This window comes from Bos grunniens, chromosome 16 (assembly GCF_055505025.1).
Source record: "Bos grunniens cultivar Pamir isolate PY7600 chromosome 16, Bosgru_T2T1.0, whole genome shotgun sequence".
Lineage (NCBI taxonomy): Eukaryota > Metazoa > Chordata > Mammalia > Artiodactyla > Bovidae > Bos > Bos grunniens.
The window spans coordinates 74,522,439-74,548,668 of NC_141180.1; the positions used below are offsets into that span (position 1 = coordinate 74,522,439).

Genomic DNA, 26,230 nt, shown 5'->3' on the forward strand with positions numbered 1-26,230 from the left:
AGATGAGTGGTAGAAGGAGGATTTGAGCTCTTATTAAGGCTGAGGCACTTTCTTCAGGGCATCAGCTCTCATCCCCAGAAAACTAGGGGCAGGATAATTTGAGTTGGAGGTAGGGTTGAGGTCCTAGGTAAGGGGTTTTAACACAGATCTCAGGGGTGCAGGCATCTGTGTACTCAGGGAACCATCTATATTTCTGTCCTGGATCCACTATTAATCATTGTGTGACCCTTGGAAAATCACTTCATCTCTCTAAATTTCAACACCATCTAATGTAACATATGGAGTACAGCCCACACTTTGTCCACCCTTCCTCTTGAACAGGGCTGGGTGTCCGAAGAGGTGATACTACTCTCTATGCACTCTAAAAACTTGTTTTGGTGAAAAAGCTGAAGAATAAGCTTCCATCTCCACTTATTGGAGCCATTCAAAATGCCCTCTCTGCTTTCAACCACTACTGAAGGTCCATCTTATTGTTGCCATCATTCAAGGTTGAACACTTACAGAGAAATTATGAAGCACCAGTCCTTTACTTTTCTATTTATTTATTTATTTGTCTGTCTATCACTTAATTATTTGGCTGCATGGGGTCTTAGTTGTGGCACGTGGAATCTTCATCACATCGTGCAGCTCTTTCGTTGCAGGACACTGACTCTCTACTTGTGGTGCTTGACCTCGGTAGTTGCAACATGTGGGCTTAACTGCTCAGAGGCCTGTGGGACCAGAGTTTGCCGACCAGAAATCAAACCCTGTCCCTTGCGTTGAGAGGCAGATTCTTACCCACTGGACTGCCCAGGAAGTCCCTCCTTTATTTTTCTAATATTTTACCTGTACTTAATCATTCTTGGCCTCATAATACTAAAAATAGGCCATGTTAACCTTTCTCCAACTCAGGACAGGGAACTGAGGCAAAGAGGGATCCATATGTCTTTCCCAAGTACCTGCTTCTCCTAAATGTGATTTGAATCCAGTCCATCAGCCATGGTCACCATGTTTTGCTGAGCTTCTAGGTCTCAGTTAAATAGAGATATTTGCACACACAGCCAGTCTGTTGGATGTTTCCAGTGCACCTCAAACTGCAGATCTTCCTAAGTCCACCTTGGATTCAGGAGGCCTTGCGAGGCATCTGGTGAGGAAGGGGACCAGAGGATTGAATTATGGATCAATTATTATTAGTTCCTGGGTGGTCCTCTGCCGGCAACATGTCAACAGCTCTCACCATTTCACAGGATGTCTCATCCAGAAGACGAGAAGAAACACCCCGCAAATGTCAAGAACATCAAGAACCAGCTGGATGAAGAGAGTTTGTTGTTGGCCACATAATAGGGTGCACCCTCTAACTGACTCAACTGAAGGTAACTGTGGAAATTTTCTCATTAAGTTCATTCAAGAATGATTATTGTAGTATGTTCAGGGCTTCATATTTAAGAAAGCAAACAGAAATATTAAGCAATGTTCTTTTATTTCATGTGTTCAAATTGAAAGTATATCAGTTGGTACTGCTTTAACTATGAAAGGAAAGATGCATTCTAAATTCAACATTTGGTTCATGCTTAAAAGTGAAGATGGTCTCTAGCTATGGTTTGGATATTAGCTAATTTTTTAACACTATCTGTGATGTGTTCCCCCCTGAAGTCATGTTTCAAGATTTCTTTAAATCATTAGACTTTATTTAAAGCAGGATTACAGTAACATAAAAGTTGTATGGATTATACAGAAAATTCCAATATCATATCACTTCAGTTTCAGCTATCAGATTCTACTCACAGATAACATATGTGTGCTATATTTTTTACAATTAGTGAGAAAATATATTTTTAGTAATTCAAAGTCTAACATTGTTAGTTCACCTAACATTCACACTTTGTATTGTTATATACAGTGATATTTTAAATATGCAGATTTAAATTATAGTACCATACAGAAATCTACACACTAAATGTTCACAGTTTATTATTAGTACTAGAAACAACCCAAAGACCATCATGTGATCAATGGATAAATGAAATGTGGTATGTACTCAGAATTGAATACTATCCCGCCATAAAAATGAATTAAGGATTGAAATATGCTATAAAATGGATGGACGATTAACACAAACATTTATTATAGTTAATGAAATAAGGCAGGCACAGAAAGACAAATATTGTATGATTCCACTGGTTTAAGGTACACAGAATAGGCTAACTCATGGAAGTTGGAAATAGAAATTACCAAAGCGAGGAGGCAATGGAGAAGGTGGATTATGACTTACTGGGTACAGAGGTTCTATTGGATCTGATGAAAAAGATGTAGATGGTGTTGATAGGTACACTAAATTGTGAATACAGAAAAATCAAATTGCCAGGAGAAATATCAATAACCTCAGATATGCAGATGAGACCACCCTTATGGCAGAAACTGAAGAAGAACTAAAGAGCCTCTTGAGGAAAGTGAAAGAGGAGAGTGAAAAAGTTGGCTTAAGGCTCAACATTCAGAAAGCTAAGATCATGGCATCTGGTCCCAGCACTTCATGGCAAAAGATGGGGAAACAGTGGCTGACTTTATTTTTCTGGGCTCCAAAATCACTGCCGATGGTGATTGCAGCCATGAAATTAAAACACACTTACTCCTTGGAATGAAAGTTATGACCAACCTAGACAGCATATTAAAAAGCAGAGACATTACTTTGTCAACAAAGGTCCGTCTAGTCAAGGCTATGCCTTTTCCAGTAGTAATGTGTGGAAGTGAGAGTTGAACTATAAAGAAAGCTGAGCACCAAAGAATTGATGTTTTCGAACTGCACTGTTGGAGAAGACTCTTGAGAGTCCCTTGGACTGCAAGGAGATCCAACCATTCCAACCTAAGAGAGATCAGTCCTCGGTGTTCATTAAAAGGACTGATGTTGAAGCAGAAACTCCAATACTTTGGCCACCTGATGTGAAGAGCTGAGTCATTTGAAAAGACCCTGATGCTGGGAAAGAATGAGGGCAGGAGGAGATGTGGATGACAGAAGATGAGACAGTTGGATGGCATCACCGACTCAATGGACATGGGTTTGGGTGGACTCTGGGATTTGGTGATGGACAGGGAGGCCTGGTGTGCTGCCATTCATGGGGTCACAAATAGTCGGACACGACTGAGCAACTGAACTGAACTGATGGAACTTTTTAACTCTTAAAAATTATGAAAAGAATAAATACAATATATTTTTATGACAATGCTCAGTCGCTAAGTTATGTCTGTGAGCCCATGGACAGAAGCACACCAGGCTTCCCTGTCTTTCACTATCTTCCTGAGTTTGCTCAAATTCATGTCCATTGAGTCAAAAATGCTATCCAGACATCTCATCCTCTGTGGCCCCTTCTTTTCCTCCTGCCCTCAGTCTTTCCCAGCATCAGGGGCTTTTTGAGTGAGCCTGTTCTTTACATCAGGCGGCCAAAGTATTGAAGTTTCAGCATCAGTCCTTCCAATGAATATTCATGATTGGTTATCTTTATGATTAACTGGTTTGATCTCCTTGCTGTCCAAGGAACTCACAAGAGTCTCTTCAGCACCACTATTCTAAAGCATTAATTCTTTGGCACTCAGCCTTCTTAATGGTCCAAGTCTCACAACTGTACATGACTATTGAAGCCTAGTGTGATTTTTAGTGCTTCCCTCTATCAGACCGAGTTTCAGGGCGATCAGGTTCCCCTTAGCCAGAAAGCTTAAGGCTCTCTGACTCATTTCTGAAACGTTCATCTCCTTTGCCTTCCTCCACCCGTGAGAAAGGTTGTCCAGCAGATTTCAGCCAACACTTATTAACCACCCACATCCACACACTCCCCCGATGTGTCCACATTAACAAGGTCTTCCCGATCAGCATCACAGATGTCATGACAATTCCTCTATGTCTTCCTAGAGCTCCCTGAGGACCAGCTTGAGGGGCTATCCACTTCAACGCTGGAGGGAGAGGCTCTGCCCAACTCCATAGTAAGTGCCTCCTATTCATCTGAGATAAAAGTGTTGCTTCATAACTTTATTTTCTAGCTGAATTCAGATAAAGGTTCAAATTATTCCAGACAGTTCATAGAAACAGTTTTTAGTTTGATGGATGAATTTCTCCCAGCAGATAACTTATTCAAAAGGATGTTTTTCAAAAATGACAACATAAATTAAAAACTGGAATCGGGAGCAGTTTCCTCAGCAGAAACTGTTCCTTCCTGAAAAGAAAGTTTTAATTACTGGTGAAAATGAGCTGGAGTGCTCTTCCAGGAGGAGCGCCAGCCTTTCCCACAGGTGTCCTCTATTGTTCTTTTGGGGCTACGGACTGAACAGCACATTCCCATTTGGTTTTCTGACAAGAAAAAGAGGACAAAAGACCTGAGTGCACAGTACTCAAGACACTGACACACTCTCACTGTTTTCTTCTTTCTAATTGCAGGCACGTGAACAAGCCAGTGAACATGGTAATTATTCAGGGATCATCCCTCTGATGAAAATAATCTAGTTGATGAAGGTGGCAAACTCTTGCCAGCTCTGTTTGGAGAGTTGCCCTGATGCTGAATTCCTAAAGGGGGTGAAGGGAGGGGGTACAGATAATAGACTGATCTCCCAGAAAGAAAATGTCTGTGGTCTCTGATACCTGGAAACAACTACATCATTTAGATGCATGGGTTTGGGTCCCATGTGTGAGCCCATGCAGTGTGATTCTCAAGCTGTCTGTGTGTGTTTCCTCAGGAGATGTCTCCCTCTTATACAGCACAAGTCAACTGTGAAATTTCTAAACACTTCTGATCACACTGTGCACTGGCTATAGATTACTTAATTCTTTCCTCAACACAATTATTCCTCAAGTTTGGTTAATCTTCATTTTGCTGGAATGGAGATGGTGCTGAGAAAAAATGGACCAAGCTACTGACTTCCTAAGTGGAAAAGGATAAACTGAAAACCTTGGGGTGGTCCCAGTGTGTCTGCTCTGGACCCCTGACCTGTACTTATCACTCAACCATGAGATCCTGAGTCATGGAACAAGGGGGTCCCTGCATCTCCGTTTATCCCTGGAGGTACTAGAGCTCCAGAGGTCCAGATTGTGCCCATCATTGTAAGATGGGCTCAGTGGTCATGGGACCCAGGGCAAACATAGGTGGGCTATTGCCAATATTGGCATAGTCATTATTGTGAAAGGCACCTTGGGATTCCTATCCTCCTGGTCAATTCAAAGATCTGAAAATTGTGTTCCCTTATTTAGACAGTACAGGCCGTATCTGTTGGTGCTAGTGTTATTGCTTAACCAAGAACAAAAGAAGATTGTCATCAGGGAGATATTTCTTTGTACTGGGTGACATTACCATAAGCCTTACATTGGTTAAACCCTGTAGCACACTATCAAGGGAAGGTGTCAAATAGATCTCACAGTGGAACTTGACACTCTGCTTGGTGACCTTGACTCTTGTTGTGAACCTCCTGCACACCAGGGTCCAAGAAGGTCGACGTTTACCCCATGCTTTCTCTCCATGATGAACTGTCCCACTAAATGTATGACTTCAATGAGTGTGAACAGACACTGACTCAGTGGACATGCAAATATTGTTTGGACAGTGAAGACTAGGAAGAAACATCACATGATAGATTATAGCTATTTGGTAAGGTAGGGTTGAATTCAGTCCTCTAACAGAGATTGCTTTTAATCAAGAACAAAATCTCACAGAAAACTTAATAAGTGCATCAGCTGAAACTGAATCCTGGGGAGGCAGTGATCTAGGAAGAAAACCTCTGGATAGGGGTGGTTTTGCAGAAGATATAAACAGGCAGGAGTTTCATGAGTCTCTGTCAGTGAAAGGTGGGATGCATTTCAGTGTTTCTTTTTTCCCGAACTGTTAGGTTATCACTAGTTTAAATACAGAAGTTTTGTTTCCTTATTTCCTGCTCCTCTGATTTGCTCTTATTTATACAACAAAGAGGAGGACTCAACAGCAACTCAGTGCATAGTTACTAATGCCTTATGCATACACTTCACCCCATGCCCCTCCAATGAACAAGGCTCCTGAGAGGTTAGTGAGCACCTTACCTGTGTCCCTGTGCTGTTCTTTGTCCCTCCAGTTCCTCAAGAGGACATGATGGTGGAGCTGCCCCAGGACTGGGCTGAAGACAAGCCTCTGAGGACTGTGGACGTAAGTGCACCTTTCTTAACCGGGGCAAGGCTGCGGCTTCACTGCTTTATTTTCCTTTTAGTTGAACACAGGTATAGTAATCTGACAATTTAAGTTACCACTGAGGCATGCGAGTCCTTGGCTGGGAAAGTAGAGAGGATAAATCTATTATTAACACAGTCCGGATTCAAAAGGAAATTTCAATAAGACAGCATCATTTATTACTGTAGGTACTTTGCTCAGCAGAAAGTGTTCTTTCTTGAAAACAATTTGTAAACGTTGGTCAAATTAAAACTGAGAGATCTTATGTGAAACAGACCAGTCTTTCCAACAGGAGACTTTTGTATTTTGGAGCCACTGAAATGAAGAGTGCTAGTTACCTGAGGACAAAAAAACAGGTAACAGAAGACTTAGTGCAGAAAATTCAAGAAGCTGGGACACTCACTCTGTTTTCTTCTCTGCAATCACAGGAATCCGGGGACGCCTGTGAACGCGGTAAATATTCAGGGATCATCATTCTGCTGAGGGACAATCCAACAGATAAAGGTGGGGTTCTCTGACTGGCTCTGGTTGGAGAGTGGCCCTGATGCTAGATTCCTATTTAGGGTGTGAGCTGTAGGTGCAGAGAAGAGACTGATCTCCCAGGAAAGAACAATGTCTTTGTTCTATGGTACCTGGAAGCAACTACATCATTTAGATGTTGTGGGTTTGTGTGAATCAGGGTTGGGGGCCCTTGTGTGACCCACGTGTTGTGATTCTGAAGTTCTGTGTCTGTGTGTGTTGCCTCTGGAGATGTTTCCCTGGTACACAGCACTAGTCAACTGTGATCTTTCTAAACACTTCTCACTACCACTGCACACTGGCCATACATTACCTGATTCTTTCCTCAACTCAGTCTTTCCTCAAAAGCGAAATTGAAAGTCATTCAGTTTGTATTCAAATCTTTGCGGCCCCATGCACTAGAGTCCATGGAATTCTCCAGGCCAGAATCCTGGAGTGGGTAGTCTTTCCCGTCTCCAGGGAATCTTCCAAACCGAGGGATCAAACACAGGTCGCCAGGATTGCAGGCAGATTCTTTAACAACTGAGCTATCAGGGAATTCATTGCCCAACATAGCTTAATATTAATTTTCCTCAGGTGAAGATGGCAATTGGACAAATGGCCCAAAGTCTTAACCTCCTAGTGGAAAAGCCAAACTGAGTACCTAGGGTTGATCCAAATTTGGCTCTTCTGAATGAGTAAGCTGCTCCTGCCAGTCAGCCACGTGATCCTTGTCATGTGGAAAGGGGTTCCTGGCATCTATATCCCTGGAGGTCCTAGCAGGCCCAGGGGTCCAGATCCTGCCCATCATTATAATTATAAGGTGGGCACAGTGGTCAAAGAACCCAGGGTAAACATAGGTGGATTAATGCCAACTTTGGCACAGTCATTATTGGGAAAAGAATCTCGGGACTCACATCCTCTTGGTAAAGTCACAGATTCTGAGTGTTGGGTGGCCTTTTGTAGAGTGTAGGCCCTATGTGTTGGTGTTCCTATCTTTGTTTACAGAAAGACAAAAGCATATTATCATCAGAGGTGTATTTCATTGTACTGGGTAACATTACCATAACCTCACATTGATTAAACCCTGTAGTACACACTCAAGGGAAATTGTCAAATAAAGCTCACAGTGGAACATGATAGTCTAGTGACCATGACTCTTGTCGTAAATCTCATACACAGCTGGGTCAGAGACAGTCAGATTCACTCCATGCTTCCTCTCCATAATGAACTGTCCCACTAAAAGTGTGACTTCTGTGAGTGTGAACCGCCACTGACTCAGTGGACTTGCAAACATTGTTTGGAAAATCAAGCCTGGAAAATAACATCGCATGACTAATAAAAGCTATTTGGAAAGGTAGTATTGAATTTAGTCCTCTAACAAGAGTTTACTTTTAATCGAGAATAAAGTCTCACAGACTTGGTAAGTACAATAGCTGAAAGCGTGGATTCTGAGGATGCAGTGATCTAGGAAGTAATCCAGAAGATAGGTGTGACTTCCCAGAAGCTCTAACAGCCAGGAGGGACATGCGTCTCTGTCAATGAAAGCTGGCATGCATTGTAATGTTTCGCTTTTCCCATTACTTTGGTTATCACCAGTTAAATGCAGGCACTCTCTTTCATTGCCTTCCTGCTTGTCTCCTTTGTTGTACTTCATCCAGCAAAAAGGATGCTTCAAGAGCATCTCAGTCCACAGTTACTAACCTCTCTCATGTACTCATTCCACTCCATGTCCCATCAAACAAACAAACAAGAAACCTGCGGTCTTTGGAAGCAGCCTCTCCTCTGTCCTGATGGATTTCTGTTTTCCTCTAGTTCCCCAGGAGCACCTCGTGGTGGAACTGCCCCAGGCCGGGGCTGAGGAATGGGTTCTCCGACCCCTGGAGGTAAGCTCAACTGTTTGTATCTCACATAGATGCTGCTTCACTCCTTTATGTTTCATTCAGCGAAATACAGTTATAGTAATCTGACAATGTATATTAGCACTTATGTATGCAATTCCTTGCTGGTGAAATATTGACGTTAATTCTGTTATCAACAGAGACCTGATTCAAAAGGACACTAAAAAATACCGTCAATTATTACTGTAGGTACTTTCCTCAGTAGGAATTTTTTCTCCTGGAAACTGAAAGATCTTAAGTGAAAGAGCCCAGCCTTTTCAACAAGGGTCCTCTGTTTTCTCTTGGACGACTGATATTTTTTAAGAGTTTAGTTACCTGAGGAAAACAAAAACTCAGATAACATAAAACTTACTGCAGAGAACACACAGTGCTGGCCTCCCTCACACTGTTTTCTTCTCTCTAATCACAGGCAGCTGGAGCAGCCAACGAACATGGTAAATATTGAGCGACCGTCCCTCTTCTGAGGAACAATTTAGCTGATGACTGTGGGGCTCCCTTGCCACCTAGCTTTGCAGAGTCACCCTGATGCTGGATTCCTATGGTGGGTGAAGACTGGGGGTCCAGAGAAAAGACTGATCTCCTAGGAAAGAACAATGTCTATATTCTATGGTACATGGAAACAGCTACATCATTTAGATACTGTGGGTTTGTGTGAATCAGGTTCGGGGGCCCATGTGTGGGCCCATGTGTTGTGATTCTGAAGCTCTATGTGTGTGTGTTTCCTCAGGCGATGTTTCCCTCTTACATAGCACAAATCAACTGTGAACTGTCTCAACATTTCTCATCCCCACTGGACATTGTCTATATGTTACCTGACTCTTCCCTCAACTCAGCCATTCTTCAAGCTTGGTTAATATTCATTGTCCTCAAATGGAGATGGTGCTGAGAAAAACAGCCCAAGCTCTTGACCTCCTGAGTGGACAAGCCAAACTGGGAACCTGTGGGTAGTCCCATTGTGTCTGCTCTGGACCCCTGACCTGCACTTATCACTCAACCATGGGATCCTCACTCATGGAACAAGGGGGTCCCTGCATCTCTGTTTATGCTTGGAGGTACTAGAGCTCCAGAGGTCCAGATTATGCCCATTATTGTAAGATGGGCTCAGTGGTCATGGGACCCAGGGCAAACGTAGGTGGATTATCACCAACATTGGCATAGTCATTATTGTGAAAGACACCTTGGGATTCCTATCCTCCTGGTCAATTCAAAGATCTAACTGTTGTGTTCCCTTGTTTAGACAGTCCAGGCCATATCTGTTGGTGCTAGTGTCACTGCTTAACCAAGAACAAAAGCAGATTGTCATCAGGGAGATATTTCTTTGTACTGGGTGACATTACCATAAGCCTTACATTGGTTAAACCCTGTAGCACACTTTCAAGGGAAGGTGTCAAAGAGATCTCACAGTGGAACTTGACACTCTGCCTGGTGACCTTGACTCTTGTTGTAAACCTCCTGCACACCAGGGTCCAAGAAGGTCAAATTTTACCCCATGCTTTCTCTCCATGACGAACTGTCCCACTAAATGTATGGCTTCAATGAGTGTGAACAGACACTGACTCAGTGGACATGCAAATATTGTTTGGACAGTGAAGACTAGGAAGAAACATCACATGATAGATTATAGCTATTTGGCAAGGTAGAGTTGAATTCAGTCCTCTAACAGAGATTGCTTTTAATCAAGAACAAAATCTCACAGAAAATTTAATAAGTGCATCAGCTGAAACTGAATCCTGGGGAGGCAGTGATCTAGGAAGAAATCCTTCTGGATAGGGGTGGTTTTGCAGAAGATATAAACAGGCAGGAGTTTCATGAGTCTCTGTCAGTGAAAAGTGGGATGCATTTCAGTGTTTCTTTTTTCCCGAACTGTTAGGTTATCACTAGTTGAAATACAGAAGTTTTGTTTCCTTATTTCCTGCTCCTCTGATTTGCTCTTATTTATACAACAAAGAGGAGGACTCAACAGCAACTCAGTGCATAGTTACTAATGCCTTATGCATACACTCCACCCCATGCCCCTCCAATGAACAAGGCTCCTGAGAGGTTAGTGAGCACCTTACCTGTGTCCCTGTGCTGTTCTGTGTCCCTCCAGTTCCTCAAGAGGACATGGTGGTGGAACTGCCCCAGGACTGGGCTGAAGACGAGCCTCTGAGGACTATGGACGTAAGTGCACCTTTCTTAACCGGGGCAAGGCTGCGGCTTCACTGCTTTATTTTCCTTTTAGTCGAATACAGGTATAGTAATCTGACAATTTACATTACCACTGAGGCATGCGAATCCTTGGCTGGGAAAGTAGAGAGGATAAATCTATTATTAACACAGTCCAGATTCAAAAGGACATTTCAATAAGACAGCATCATTTATTACTGTAGGTACTTTGCTCAGCAGAAAGTGTTCTTTCTTGAAAAACAATTTGTAAAGGTTGGTCAAATTAAAACTGAGAGATATTATGTGAAACAGACCAGTCTTTCCAACAGGAGACTTTTGTATTTTGGAGCCACTGAAATGAAGAGTGCTAGTTACCTGAGGACAAAAAAACAGGTAACAGAAGACTTAGTGCAGAAAATTCAAGAAGCTGGGACACTCACTCTGTTTTCTTCTCTGCAATCACAGGAATCCAGGGAAGCCTGTGAACACGGTAAATATTCAGAGATCATCATTCTGCTGAGGGACAATCCAACAGATAAAGGTGGGGTTCTCTGACTGGCTCTGGTTGGATGGTGGCCCTGATGCTAGATTCCTATTTAGGGTGTGGGCTGTGGGTGCAGAGAAGAGACTCATCTCCCAGGAAAGAACAATGTCTTTTTTCTGGGGTACCTGGAAGCAACTACATCATTTAGATGTTTTGGTTTTGTGTGAATCAGGGTTGGGGGCCCTTGTGTGACCCCAAGTGGTGTGATTCTGAAGTTCTGTGTCTGTGTGCGTTGCCTCTGGAGATGTTTCCCTGGTACACAGCACGAGTCCACTGTGAACTTTCTAAACACTTCTCACTACCACTGCACACTGGCCATACATTACCTGATTCTTTCCTCAACTCAGTCTTTCCTCAAAAGTGAAAGTGAAAGACATTTAGTCTGTATTCAAATATTTGCGGCCCCATGCACTAGAGTCCATGGAATTCTCCAGGCCAGAATCCTGGAGTGGGTAGTCTTTCCCGTCTCCAGGAGATCTTCCAAACTGAGGGATCAAACACAGGTCTCCAGCATTGCAGGCGGATTCTTTAACAACTGAACTATCAGGGAATCCATTCCCCAACATAGCTTAATATTAATTTTCCTCAGGTGAAGATGGCAATTGGACAAATGGCCCAAAATCTTAACCTCCTAGTGGAAAAGCCAAACTGAGTACCTAGGGTTGATCCAAATTTGGCTCTTCTGAATGAGTAAGCTGCTCTTGCCAGTCAGCCACGTGATCCTCGGTCATGTGAAAAAGGGGTCCTGGCATCTATATCCATCCCTGGAGGTACTAGCAGGCCCAGGGCTCCAGATCCTGCCCATCATTATAATTATAAGGTGGGCACAGTGGTCAAAGAACCCAGGGTAACCATAGGTGGATTAAGGCCAACTTTGGCACAGTCATTATTGGGAAAAGAATCTCGGGACTCACATCCTCTTGGTAAAGTCAAATTTTCCGAGTTTTGGGTCGTCTTTTGTAGAGTGTAAGTCATATTTGTTGGTGTTCCTGTCTTTGTTTACACAAGTACAAAAGCATATTATCATCAGAGGTGTATTTCATTGTACTGGGTAACATTACCATAACCTCACATTGATTAAACCCTGTAGTACACACTCAAGGGAAATGGTCAAATAGAGCTCACAGTGGAACATGATAGTCTAGTGACCATGACTCTTGTCGTAAATCTCATACACAGCTGGGTCAGAGACAGTCAGGTTCACTCCATGCTTCCTCTCCATAATGAACTGTCCCACTAAAAGTGTGACTTCTGTGAGTGTGAACCGCCACTAACTCACTGGACTTGCAAACATTGTTTGGAAAATCAAGCCTGGAAAATAACATTGCATCATTAATAATAGCTATTTGGAAAGGTAGTATTGACTTTAGTCCTTTTACAAGAGTTTACTTTTAATCGAGAATAAAGTCTCACACACTGGGTAAGTACAATAGCTGAAACAGTGGATCCTGAGGATGCAGTGATCTAGGAAGTAATCCAGAAGATAGGTGTGATTTCCCAGAAGCTCTAACAGCCAGGAGGGACATGCGCCTCTGTCATTGAAAGCTGGCATGCATTGTAATGTTTCGCTTTTCCCATTACTTTTTTTATCACCAGTTAAGTGCAGGCACTCTCTTTCATTGCCTTCCTGCTTGTCTCCTTTGTTGTACTTCATCCAGCAAAGAGGAGGGTTCAAGAGTAGCTCAGAGAGTGTTTTGCCTATGTTCTCCTCTAGGAGTTTTATAGTTTCTGGTCTTATGTTTAGATCTTTAATCCATTTTGAGTTTATTTTTGTGTAAGGTGTTAGAAAGTGTTCTAGTTTCATTCTGTTACAAGTGGTTGACCAGTTTTCCCAGCACCACTTGTTAAAGAGATTGTCTTTAATCCATTGTATATTCTTGCCTCCTTTGTCAAAGATAAGGTGTCCATATGTGTGTGGATTTATCTCTGGGCTTTCTATTTTGTCCATTGATCTATATTTCTGTCTTTGTGCCAGTACCATACTGTCTTGATAACTGTGGCTTTGTAGTAGAGCCTGAAGTCAGGTAGGTTGATTCCTCCAGTTCCATTCTTCTTTCTCAAGATCGCTTTGGCTATTCGAGGTTTTTTGTATTTCCATACAAATTGTGAAATTATTTGTTCTAGCTCTGTGAAGAATACTGTTGGTAGCTTGATAGGGATTGCATTGACTCTATAAATTGCTTTGGGTAGTATACTTATTTTCACTATATTGATTCTTACAATCCATGAACATGGTATATTTCTCCATCTATTAGTGTCCTCTTTGATTTCTTTCACCAGTGTTTTATAGTTTTCTATATATAGGTCTTTAGTTTCTTTAGGTAGATATATTCCTAAGTATTTCATTGTTTCCATTGCAATGGTGAATGGAATTGTTTCTTTAATTTCTCTTTCTGTTTTCTCATTATTAGTGTATAGGAATGCAAGGGATTTCTGTGTGTTGATTTTATATCCTGCAACTTTACTATAGTCATTGATAAGTTCTAGTAATTTTCTGGTGGAGTCTTTAGGGTTTTCTATGTAGAGGATCATGTCATCTGCAAATAGTGAGAGTTTTACTTCTTCTTTTCCAATTTGGATTCCTTTTATTTCTTTTTCTGCTCTGATTGCTGTGGCCAAAACTTCCAAAACTATGTTGAATAGTAATGGTGAAAGTGGGCACCCTTGTCTTGTTCCTGACTTTAGAGGAAATGCTTTCAATTTTTCACCATTGAGGATAATGTTTGCTGTGGGTTTGTCATATAAAGCTTTTATTATGTTGAGGTATGTTCCTTCTCTTCCTGCTTTCTGGAGAGTTTTTTATCATAAATGGATGTTGAATTTTGTCAAAGGCTTTCTCTGCATCTATTGAGATAATCGTATGGTTTTTATTTTTCAATTTGTTAATGTGGTGTATTACATTGATTGATTTGCGGATATTGAAGAATCCTTGCATCCCTGGGATAAAGCCCACTTGGTCATGGTGTATGATCTTTTTAATGTGTTGTTGGATTCTGATTGCTAGAATTTTGTTAAGGATTTTTGCATCTATGTTCATCAGTGATATTGGCCTGTAGTTTTCTTTTTGTGTGGGATCTTTGTCAGGTTTTGGTATTAGGGTGATGGTGGCCTCATAGAATGAGTTTGGAAGTTTACCTTCCTCTGCAATTTTCTGGAAGAGTTTGAGCAGGATAGGTGTTAGCAATAAAAGCAAAAATAAATAAATGGGACCTAATTAACCTTAAAAGCTTCTGCACATCAAAGGAAACTAAGGGCAAGGTGAAAAGACAGCCTTCAGAATGGGAGAAAATAATAGCAAATGAAGCAACTGACAAACAACTAATCTTAAAAATATACAAGCAACTCCTATAGCTCAACTCCAGAAAAATAAATGACCCAATCAAAAAATGGGCCAAAGAACTAAATAGACATTTCTCCAAAGAAGACATACAGATGGCTAACAAACACATGAAAAGATGCTCAACATCACTCATTATCAGAGAAATGCAAATCAAGACCTCTATGAGGTAACATTTCATGCCAGTCAGAATGCCTGCGATCCAAAAGTCTACAAATAATAAATGTTGGAGAGGGTGTGGAGAAAAGGGAACCCTCTTATACTGTTGGTGGGAATGCAAACTAGTATAGCCACTATGGAGAACAGTGTGGAGATTACTTAAAAAACTAGAAATAGAACTGCCTTATGATCCAGCAATCCCACTGCTGGGCATACACACTGAGGAAACCAGAAGGGAAAGAGACACGTGCACCCCAATGTTCATCACAGCACTGTTTATAATAGCCAGGACATGGAAACAACCTAGATGTCCATCAGCAGATGAATGGATAAGAAAGCTGTGGTACATATACACAATGGAGTATTACTCAGCCATTAAAAAGAATTCATTTGAATCAGTTCTAAGGAGGTGGATGAAACTGGAGCCTATTATACAGAGTGAAGTAAGCCAGAAGGAAAAACACGAATACAGTATACTAACGCATATATATGGAATTTAGAAAGATGATAACAATAACCCTGTGTACAAGACAGCAAAAGAGACACTGATGTATAGAACAGTCTTATGGACTCTGTGGGAGAGGGAGAGGGTGGGAAGATTTGGGAGAATGGCATTGAAACATGTAAAATATCATGTATGAAATGAGATGCCAGTCCAGGTTCAATGCAGGATACTGGATGCTTGGGGCTAGTGCACTGGGAGAACCCAGAGAGATGGTATGGGGAGGGAGGAGGGAGGAGGTTTCAGGATGGGGAGCACATGTATAACTGTGATGGATTCATTTTGATATTTGGCAAAACTAATACAATTATGTAAAGTTTAAAAATAAAATTAAAAAAATAAATTTAAAAAAAATAAAATAAAATAAATTCCAAATTAAAAAAAAAAAGAGCAGCTCAGTCCATAGTTACTAACCTCTCTCATGTACTCATTCCACTCCATGTCCCATCAAACAAACAAACAAGAAACCTGAGATCTTTGGAAGCAGCCTCTCCTCTGTCCTGATGGCCTTCTGTTTCCCTCTAGTTCCCCAGGAGCACCTCGTGGTGGAACTGCCCCAGGCCGGGGCTGAGGAATCGCCTCTCAGACCCCTGGAGGTAAGCTCAACTGTCTGTGTCTCACATAGATGCTGCTTCACTTCTTTATGTTTCATTCAGTGAAATACAGTTATAGTAATCTGACAATGTATATTAGCACTTATGTATGCAATTCCTTGCTGGTGAAATATTGACCATAATTCTGTTACCAACAGAGACCTGATTCAAAAGGATACTAAAAAATACCGTCAATTACTACTGTAGGTACTTACCTCAGTAGAATTTTTTCCTCCTGGAAACTGAAAGATCTTAAGTGAAAGAGCCCAGCCTTTTCAACAAGGGTCCTCTCTGTTTTCTTTTGGAACAATTGATGTTTTTAAGAGTTTAGTTACCTGAGGAAAACAAAAACTCAGATAACATAAAACTTACTGCAGAGAACACATGGTGCTGGCAACCCTCACACTGTTCTCTTCTCTCTAATCACAGGCATCTGGAGCAGCCAATGAACATGGTAAATATTGAGCGACTGTCCCTCTTCTGAGGAACAATTTAGCTGATGATTGTGGGGCTCTCTTTCCAGCTAGCTTTGCAGAGTCACCCTGATGCTAGATTCCTATCGGGGGTGAGGACTGGGGGTCCAGAGAAGAGACTGATCTCCAGAAAAGAACGATTTCTGTGTTCTATGGTACTTGGAAATAGCTACATCATTTAGATACTGTGGGTTTCTGTGAATCAGGTTTGGGGGCCCATGTGTGGGCCCATGTGTTGTGATTCTGAAGCTCTATGTGTGTATGTTTCCTCAGGTGATGTTTCCCTCTTACACAGCGCAAGTCATCTGTGAACTCTCTAAACACTTCTCATCACCACTGGACGTTGTCTATATATTACCTGACTCTTCCCTCAACTCAGCCATTCCTCAAGTTTGGTTAATATTCATTGTCCTCAAATGGAGATGGTGCTGAGAAAAACAGCCCAAGCTCTTGACCTCCTAAGTGGACAAGCCAAACTGGGAACCTATGGGTGGTCCCAGTGTGTCTGCTCTGGACCCCTGACCTGCAGTTATCACTCAAATATGGGATCCTCAGTCATGGAGCAAGGGGGTCCCTGCATCTCTGCTTATGCCTGGAGGTACTAGAGCTCCAGAGGTTCAGATTGTGCTCACCATTGTAAGATGGCCTCAGTGGTCATGGAACCCAGGGCAAACATAGGTGGATTATCGCCAACATTGGCATAGTCATTATTGTGGAAGGCACCTTGGGATTCCTATCCTCCTGGTCAATTCAAAGATCTGAAAGTTGTGTTCCCTTATTTAGACAGTACAGGCCATATCTGTTGGTGCTAATGTCGTTGCTTAACCAAGAACAAAAGAAGATTATCATCAGGGAGATATTTCTTTGTACTGGGTGACATTACCATAAGCCTTACATTGGTTAAACCCTGTAGCACACTTTCAAGGGAAGGTGTCAAATAGATCTCACAGTGGAACTTGACACACTGCTTGGTGACCTTGACTCTTGTTGTGAACCTCCTGCACACCAGGGTCCAAGAAGGTCGACGTTTACCCCATGCTTTCTCTCCATGATGAACTATCCCACTAATGTATGACTTCAATGAGTGTGAAGAGACACTGACTCAGTGGATGTGCAAATATTGTTTGGACAGCGAAGACTAGGAAAATATCACATGATAGATTATAGCTATTTGACAAGGTAGAGTTGAATTCAATCCTCTAACAGAGATTGCTTTTAATCAAGAACAAAATCTCATAGAGAACTTAATAAGTGCATCAGCTGAAACTGAATCCTGGGAAAGCATTGATCTAGGAAGAAATCCTTCTGGATAGGGGTGGTTTTGCAGAAGATATATACAGGCAGGAGTTTCATGAGTCTCTGTCAGTGAAAGGTGGCACGTATTTCAGTGCTTCTTTTTTCCCAAACTGTTAGGTCATCACTAGTTAAAATACATAAGTTTTGTTTCATTATTTCCTGCTCCTCTGATTTGCTCTTATTTATACAACAAAGAGGAGGACTCAACAGCAACTCAGTGCATAGTTACTAATGCCTTATGCATACACTCCACCCCATGCCCCTCCAATGAACAAGGCTCCTGAGAGGTTAGTGAGCACCTTACCTGTGTCCCTGTGCTGTTCTGTGTCCCTCCAGTTCCTCAAGAGGACATGGTGGTGGAACTGCCCCAGGACTGGGCTGAAGACGAGCCTCTGAGGACTGTGGACGTAAGTGCACCTTTCTTAACCGGGGCAAGGCTGCAGCTTCACTGCTTTATTTTCCTTTTAGTCGAACACAGGTATAGTAATCTGACAATTTATGTTACCACTGAGGCATGCGAATCCTTGGCTGGGAAAGTAGAGGGGATAAATCTATTATTAACGCAGTCCTGATTCAAAAGGACATTTCAAAAAGACAGCATCATTTATTACTGTAGGTACTTTGCTGAGCAGAAAGTGTTCTTTCTTTGAAAACAATTTGTAAACATTGATCAAATTAAAACTGAGAGATCTTATGTGAAACAGACCAGTCTTCCCAACAGAAGACTGTCTGTTTTATTTTGGAGCCACTGAAATGAAGAGTGCTAGTTACCTGAGGACAAAAAAACATAACAGAAGACTTAGTGCAGAAAATTCAAGATGCTGAGACACTCACTCTGTTTTCTTCTCTGCAATCGCAGGAATCCGGGGAAGCATGTGAACACGGTAAATATTCAAGGATCATCATTCTGCTGAGGGACAATCCAACTGATAAAGGTGGGGTTCTCTGACTGGCTCTGGTTGGAGAGTGGCCCTGATGCTAGATTCCTATTTAGGGTGTGGGCTGTGGGTGCAGAGAAGAGACTCATCTCCCAGGAAAGAACAATGTCTTTGTTCTAGGGCACCTGGAAGCAACTACAACATTTAGATGTTTTGGTTTTGTGTGAATCAGGGTTGGGGGCCCTTGTATGAGTCCAGGTGGTGTGATTCTGAAGTTCTGTGTCTGTGTGTGTTGCCTCTGGAGATGTTTTCCTGTTACACAGCACTAGTCAACTGTGAACTTTCTAAACACTTCTCACTACCACTGCACACTGGCCATACATTACCTGATTCTTTCCTCAACTCAGTCTTTCCTCAAAAGTGAAAGTGAAATACATTCAGTTTGTATTCAAATCTTTTCGGCCCCATGCACTAGAGTCCATGGAATTCTCCAGGCCAGAATCCTGGAGTGGGTAGTCTTTCCCGTCTCCAGGAGATCTTCCAAACTGAGGGATCAAACACAGGTCTCCAGCATTGCAGGCAGCTTCTTTAATAACTGAACTATCAGGGAATCCATTCCCCCAACATAGCTTAATATTAATTTTCCTCAGGTGAAGATAGCAATAGGACAAATGGCCCAAAATTTTAACCTCCCAGTGGAAAAGCCAACTGAGTACCTAGGGTTGATCCAAATTTGGCTCTTCTGAATGAGTAAGCTGCTCCTGCCAGTCAGCCACGTGATCCTCGGTCATGTGGAAAGGGGGTCCTGGCATCTATATCCATCCCTGGAGGTACTAGCAGGCCCAGGGGTCCAGATCCTGCCCGTCATTATAATTATAAGGTGGGCACAGTGGTCAAAGAACCCAGGGTAACCATAGGTGGATTAACGCCAACTTTGGCACAGTCATTATTGGGAAAAGAATCTCGGGACTCACATCCTCTTGGTAAAGTCACAGATTCTGAGTGTTGGGTAGCCTTTTGTAGAGTGTAGGCCCTATGTGTTGGTGTTCCTGTCTTTGTTTGCACAAGAACAAAAGCATATTATCATCAGAGGTGTATTTCATTGTACTGGGTAACATTACCATAACCTCACATTGATTAAACCCTGTAGTACACACTCAAGGGAAATTGTCAAATAAAGCTCACAGTGGAACATGATAGTCTAGTGACCATGACTCTTGTCGTAAATCTCATACACAGCTGGGTCAGAGACAGTCAGGTTCACTCCATGCTTCCTCTCCATAATGAACTGTCCCACTAAAAGTGTAACTTCTGTGAGTGTGAACCGCCACTGACTCAGTGGACTTGCAAACATTGTTTGGAAAATCAAGCCTGGAAAATAACATCGCATGATTAATAATAGCTATTTGGAAAGGTAGTATTGACTTTAGCCCTCTAACAAGAGTTTACTTTTAATCGAGAATAAAGTCTCACAGACTTGGTAAGTACAATAGCTGAAAGCGTGGATCCTGAGGATGCAGTGATCTAGGAAGTAATCCAAAAGGTAGGTGTGATTTCCCAGAAGCTCTAACAGCCAGGAGGGACATGCGCCTCTGTCATTGAAAGCTGGCATGCATTGTAATGTTTCGCTTTTCCCATTACTTTGGTTATCACCAGTTAAATGCAGGCACTCTCTTTCATTGCCTTCCTGCTTGTCTCCTTTGTTGTACTTCATCCAGCAAAGAGGAGGGTTCAAGAGCAGCTCAGTCCCCAGTTACTAACCTCTCTCATGTACTCATTCCACTCCATGTCCCATCAAACAAACAAACAAGAAACCTGAGATCTTTGGAAGCAGCCTCTCCTCAGTCCTGATGACTTTCTGTTTTCCTCTAGTTCCCCAGGAGCACCTCAGGGTGGAACTGCCCCAGGCCAGGGCTGAGGAATCGCCTCTCGGACCCCTGGAGGTAAGCTCAAAGGTCTGTGTCTCACATAGATCCTGCTCCACTTCTTTATGTTTCATTCAGCGACGTACAGTTATAGTAATCTGACAATGTATATTATTAGCACTTCTGTATGCAGTTCCTTACTGGTGAAATATTGACGTTAATTCTGTTACCAACAGAGACCTGATTCAAAAGGACACTAAAAAATACCGTCAATTACTAATGTAGGTACTTACCTCAGTAGAATTTTTTCCTCCTGGAAACTGAAAGATCTTAAGTGAAAGAGCCCAGCCTTTTCAACAAGGGTCCTCTCTGTTTTCTTTTGGAACAATTGATTTTTTTAAGAGTTTAGTTACCTGAGGAAAACAAAAACTCAGATAACATAAAACTTACTGCAGAGAACACATGGTGCTGGCAACCCTCACACTGTTCTCTTCTCTCTAATCACAGGCAGCCGGAGCAGCCAATGAACATGGTAAATATTGAGCGACCGTCCCTCTGCTGAGGAACAATTTAGCTGATGATTGTGCGGCTCTCTTTCCAGCTAGCTTTGCAGAGTAACCCTGATGCTGGATTCCTACGGGGGGTGAGGACTGGGGGTCCAGAGAAGAGACTGATCTCCCAGAAAGGAACAATGTCTGTGTTCTATGGTACTTGGAAAAAGCTACATCATTTAGATACTGTGGGTTTCTGTGAATCAGGTTTGGGGGCCCATGTGTGGGCCCATGTGTTGTGATTCTGAAGCTCTATGTGTATGTGTTTCCTCATGCGATGTTTCCCTCTTACATAGCACAAGTCAACTGTGAATTGTCTCAACACTTCTCATCACCACTGGACATTGTCTATATATTACCTGACTCATCCCTCAACTCAGCCATTCCTCAAGTTTGATTATATTCATCGTCCTCAAATGGAGGTGGTGCTGAGAAAAACAGCCCAAGCTCTTGACCTCCTAAGTGGACAAGCCAAACTGGAAACCTGTGGGTGGCCCAGTGTGTCTGCTCTGGACCCCTGACCTGCACTCATTGCTCAGCCATGATCCTCAGTCATGGAGAAAGGGGTCCCTGCATCTACGTCCATGCCTGGAGGTACTAGCAGCTCCAGAGTTCCAGAGTCATTTTAAGGTGGGGTCAGTTGTCATGAAACTCAGGGCAACCAAAGGTGGATTAACAGCCAACTTTGGCACAGTCATCAGGGTATAAGGCACCATGTGGTTGTATCTTCCTGGTCAGCTCTCAGATCTTGAGAGTTGTGTGGCCTTGTGTAGACAATATTGGTCATATGTGTTGATGCTAGTGTCATTGCTTAAACAAGAACAAGAGCAGATCCTATCAGGGAAACATTTCATTGTACTGGGTGACATTACCATAAACCTTACATTGATTAGACCCTGTAGCACACAGTCAATGGAAGGTGTCAAATAGATCTCATAGAGGAACTTGGTAGTTAGTCTAACGACCATTCCTTTTGTTGTAATCTCCTGAACATTGTTGTAATCCTGGGTTAGACAAAGTCAGCGTTCAGCCTATGTTTCCGCTCTACAACAAACTGTCCCACTAAATGTATGACTTCTGTGAGTGAACAGCCACTGACTCAGTGGACATGGAAACATTGTTTGGAAAATGAAGACTGGGAAAGAATATCACATGGTTAATAGTAGCTATTTGGAAAGGTAGGATTGAATTCAGTCCTCTAACAGAGTTTGCTTTTTATCAAGAACAAAGTCTGAGAGAAAACATACTAAATTCAGTAGCTACAAATGTGGATCTTGGGGACGTGATGATCTGAGAAAAAATCCAGAAGACAGGGACCATTTAACAGATGCTCTAAACAGGCAGGAGGTTCATGGGTCTCTGTCACTGAAAGCTGGCATGCATTTTAGTGTTACTTTTTTTCCCATCATTTACGTTATCCCTAGTCAAAACGCAGAAACTCTGTTTCATTTCTTTCCTTCTCCTCTCCTTTGCTCTCCTTCATCCAGCAAAAAGGATGATTCAACAGCAGCTCAGTCCATAGCTACTAACCTCCCTCATGCATATACTCGACCCTATGTCCCCATCAAATAAAAGGAGAAAAAAAAGAAGAAGAAAGAAACACTGAATGATTGATAAGCATCCTCACCCATGTCCTGACTGCAATTCTGTGTCCCTCTAGCTCCCCAAGAAGACCTGGTGGAGAAACTGTGCTTTCTATAATCAACTTTCACACTATACATATTGCCCTTGTGAATGTGGACAGGAACTGACTCAGTGGACATGCACACTATAAAAAACAATTATTGATAGAAAAATATGATATCATTCATAGTGGCTCTTATTAAATGGCAGGAATTCAGTATTGCCAAATACTGCATATTTGATTTCATTTAAGAAAATTGGTTAGTGAATTAAGAGAATAGCATACTTTGCCCAATATTGAATTCAGTTCCCTAACAGAGATCACTTTTAATCAAGTACAAAGTCTCATACAAAACATGATGATTAGAATATCGGCAACTGTAGATCCTGGAGAAGAGTGATCTGTGAAAAATCAAGGGACAGTGGTAATTTAGCAGGACCTCACAATAAGCAGGAGGAGTCATGGGTGTCTTTCATTGAACAATACACACATTTTAGAGCTTTCCTTTTTTTAGATTGAATATTTCATGTTGATTAGGTTCCTCTAGCTAGAAAGCCAAAGTACTATTTTCATTTCCTTCTTCCTCTCCTTTACTTTCCTTCCTCCTCCAAAGAGGATGGATGAACACAAGTTCACCTCATGCTTAATAACCTCCCAATCTGGACACACCACCCCGTGTCCACACAAAGAGAAAACCCCCTGCATGATTCCTGAACATCTTCACCAGTATTCTAACAGCTACTCTGTGTCCCTCTAGACTTCACTGAGGACCTGCCAGTCAACCCACCATGTGACAACACAGAAGAGACTCAGTGTTTCTCCAAGGCAAGCTTTTTTTTTTTTTTTTTTTTGGTATGAGATAGAAATATTGTTTCATTTCTCTTTCAGTAGAATTAAGTTGTGACTCTGATGGTTTTTGTTTCATATAGAGACAGTTCCCTTTGTTGGGATAATGTAGATGAGAGTCTTATTACCAACTCATGATTCCTCAGTCCACACGATACTAAAATTGTTAGCATCCATTACACTCTGTAGAGTACAGATTTCTCTCTCCTGCAGCAACATTTCTTCTAGGAAAAGAATTGTGCAATTTCCAGCCTAAATGGACTTGGAGTTCCATCCTCCAGGCACAGGTCGTGCCTTTCATCCTGAGGATGTGTGTGCTGATCTTGCTGGGTTCCCTGGACTCCACACTGCTCCTCATCAGGTTTTCTACTGTCACCAAATGAACCAAAGACTGTGCATCTATGTGATCTTACCCTCATAGCGTCTTCTCTTCTGTACTTGCAGGTGGCCCTTTCAGGATGTGAAAGTGGTATGTATTCTAGAATCATCCCCTTTGGGAGAAAAAACTTTGTAGATGAGAAAGTTGGGGCTTTCTTGCTGGTTTTAGTGTAGAGGCCAAACTGATTCCAAATTCCTGCTGGGAATGAGTATAGGGGCCCTGGTGATAGAAAGTAATTTACAAGAGATCAATGTGGATGATTACTATACTTCCAGGAAGAAGCTGTATTATGGTTAATACTGTAGGTTTGTGTCCATGGGACTGGGTGTGTTTTTACGTATAATGAAGAGTGTGATTCTTTGTGTGTTTGAATTTTTGGGTTGTGTTTTCCAAAATATCTGTCACCCTAAACGTCACTGTTAGTGGTGTCAGCCCCAAAATATTTCCCATCACAATGTACCATGAATGTTTATGTGTATAAAAATAAAACAAAGTATATACATTCACTGTATCCATTGATTTTATATCACGTGAACATCCTTTTCCCAGGAAGACAAATCCCATCACTACTGAGGAAGATGTTTACAGGATTCTTCTTAATTTTTATTAAAATTTTTATTGGCTGTTCTTGGCCTTCGTTGCTGCCCAGGCTTCTTTCTACTTATGGAGAGCAAGGGCAACTCTCTAGTTGTGGTGCATAGGCCTCTCACTTTAGTGGCTTGTTTGTTGCAGAGCATGGCCTCCAGGGCTCTTGGGCTTCCATAGTTTGGCACGTGGGCTCAGTAGTTGTGGTACATGGTTTAGTTGCTCCACAGCATGTGGAATCTTTCCAGACCAGGGGTTGAACTCCTGTCTCCTGCATTGTCAGGTAGAATCTTAACCACTGAGCCACCATAGAAGTCCTATAAGATTCTTAATGAGCAAAACTGTTTCAGAATCCTCTTTACTGGGTCAACCACACCTTCATTTAATAGTAAATCTCATCACTTAGTAGGTCTTGTAGGATTTTGATTGCTCATGATTCACCACTCTGCCACTTCCCTCATTCAAACTCTTTCTGTTGGAGCCTCAGAATGAATCTCTCCCCCTCATCCAAGGCCCCCAGTACTGGGGAGGCACCTTCCTTCTGCAGGCAGCCCCTGGTACCCAAAAGCAACACCCAGTTTCAGAGGAATCTAAGAAAGGAAGAGGCTCCAGGCATAAATGGAGGAAGTTCATTCCAGCTTTGCCTCTTACCCTTTGAAGTGTCCAGTCTGTCCTGTTAACTCAATGTGCCATGTTGTTTAGCACGTCTCTAGAATTTTCCATACTGCCACTAAAATCCTGTAACCATTGACACACACTCCCTGTGTCAACCTCTTCCCAGGTCTTGGATCCACCCTTTTATTCTCTGCTTCCCTGAACTTTGCTTTCGATATGGCAGGTAAATGGAATTGTTCAGTATTTGTCCTCCTGCGACTAGCTTATTTCATCCTTATGAATAGCTTCCCACTTTGCTTCAAATGACAGGATTGCCTTCATTTTTAAAGACTCAATCACATTCCAGTGTATGTATGCACCACATTTTCTTTCTTGATTTATCTGCCCTTGGACACTGAGCAGTTTTTCTATCTTGATTGTTGTGTACGATGCAACAATGGGTATGAGATTATAGATATCTCCTGGAACATTCTAGTTTTATCTCCTTTGGAAATAAACTCAAATAAATGATTGCTGGATCTTATGATAATCTTAATAATTTTTTGAGGGACTTCCAAACTGTTCTATAATGGCTATGCCGTTTATCATTCCTACCAACAGGCACGGAAGTTCCACTTCTCTACATATTTGCCAACATCTGTTATTTTCTTCATATAATACACCTCCTGAAAGGTGATATCTCCTTTTGACTTGGTTTCCATTTCCACTAAGTACCCCACTTGCTACTTAGTGATGCTAAGCATATTTCCTATGTATATTGATCACTTCTATGTCTTCTATGAAGAAATGTCTATGGAAGCTTTTGAACATGTTTTAAAGTCAGTTATTTGCCTGATATTATTGTGAAGTTGTGTTTTAGCAGTTGCTTTTATATTCGGGATATTGGCCCTTTATTCAGATACAAAGTTTGCAGATACTTCTTTGATTCTATCGGTTGCCTGTCTATTGATTTTTGAGGAGACGATCCTTTCTTCACTTGATAATTTTAGAACCTTAGCAAATATAATTTGGCCACAGGGGTCAGTGTATTCAAGATTCCCTCCTTACAATTCATTGGTCTCTCTGCCTATTTAGCTGCAGGTAGAACACAATTTTGACTGCTGTGGCATTCTTGCCTGTTTTGAATTCAGGAAGCCTGAAGGCCCCATTGTTGTTCTTTGCTCTCAAGACTGTTTTTGTTCCTTGGGTTTCTTCTGGGTTCCGTAGTTTGGGAGATTTTTTTTTTTTCCATTTTATTAAAATGACATGGGACTTTGTAAGTGGTTTCAATATATATGTACATCACTT

At 41.9% G+C, this 26,230-nt stretch overlaps 1 long non-coding RNA gene across 1 annotated transcript; it reads right to left on the reverse strand.

The window, feature by feature from the left end:
• Positions 1 to 525: 525 nt before the first annotated feature.
• Positions 526 to 10,832, reverse strand: LOC147357018 (uncharacterized). The gene is made up of 4 exons (XR_015143725.1): positions 10,609 to 10,832; positions 6,029 to 6,252; positions 939 to 1,123; positions 526 to 710 (listed from the first exon to the last, which is right to left on the reverse strand). It is a non-coding gene; the product is annotated as an uncharacterized LOC147357018 (long non-coding RNA).
• Positions 10,833 to 26,230: the final 15,398 nt, after the last annotated feature.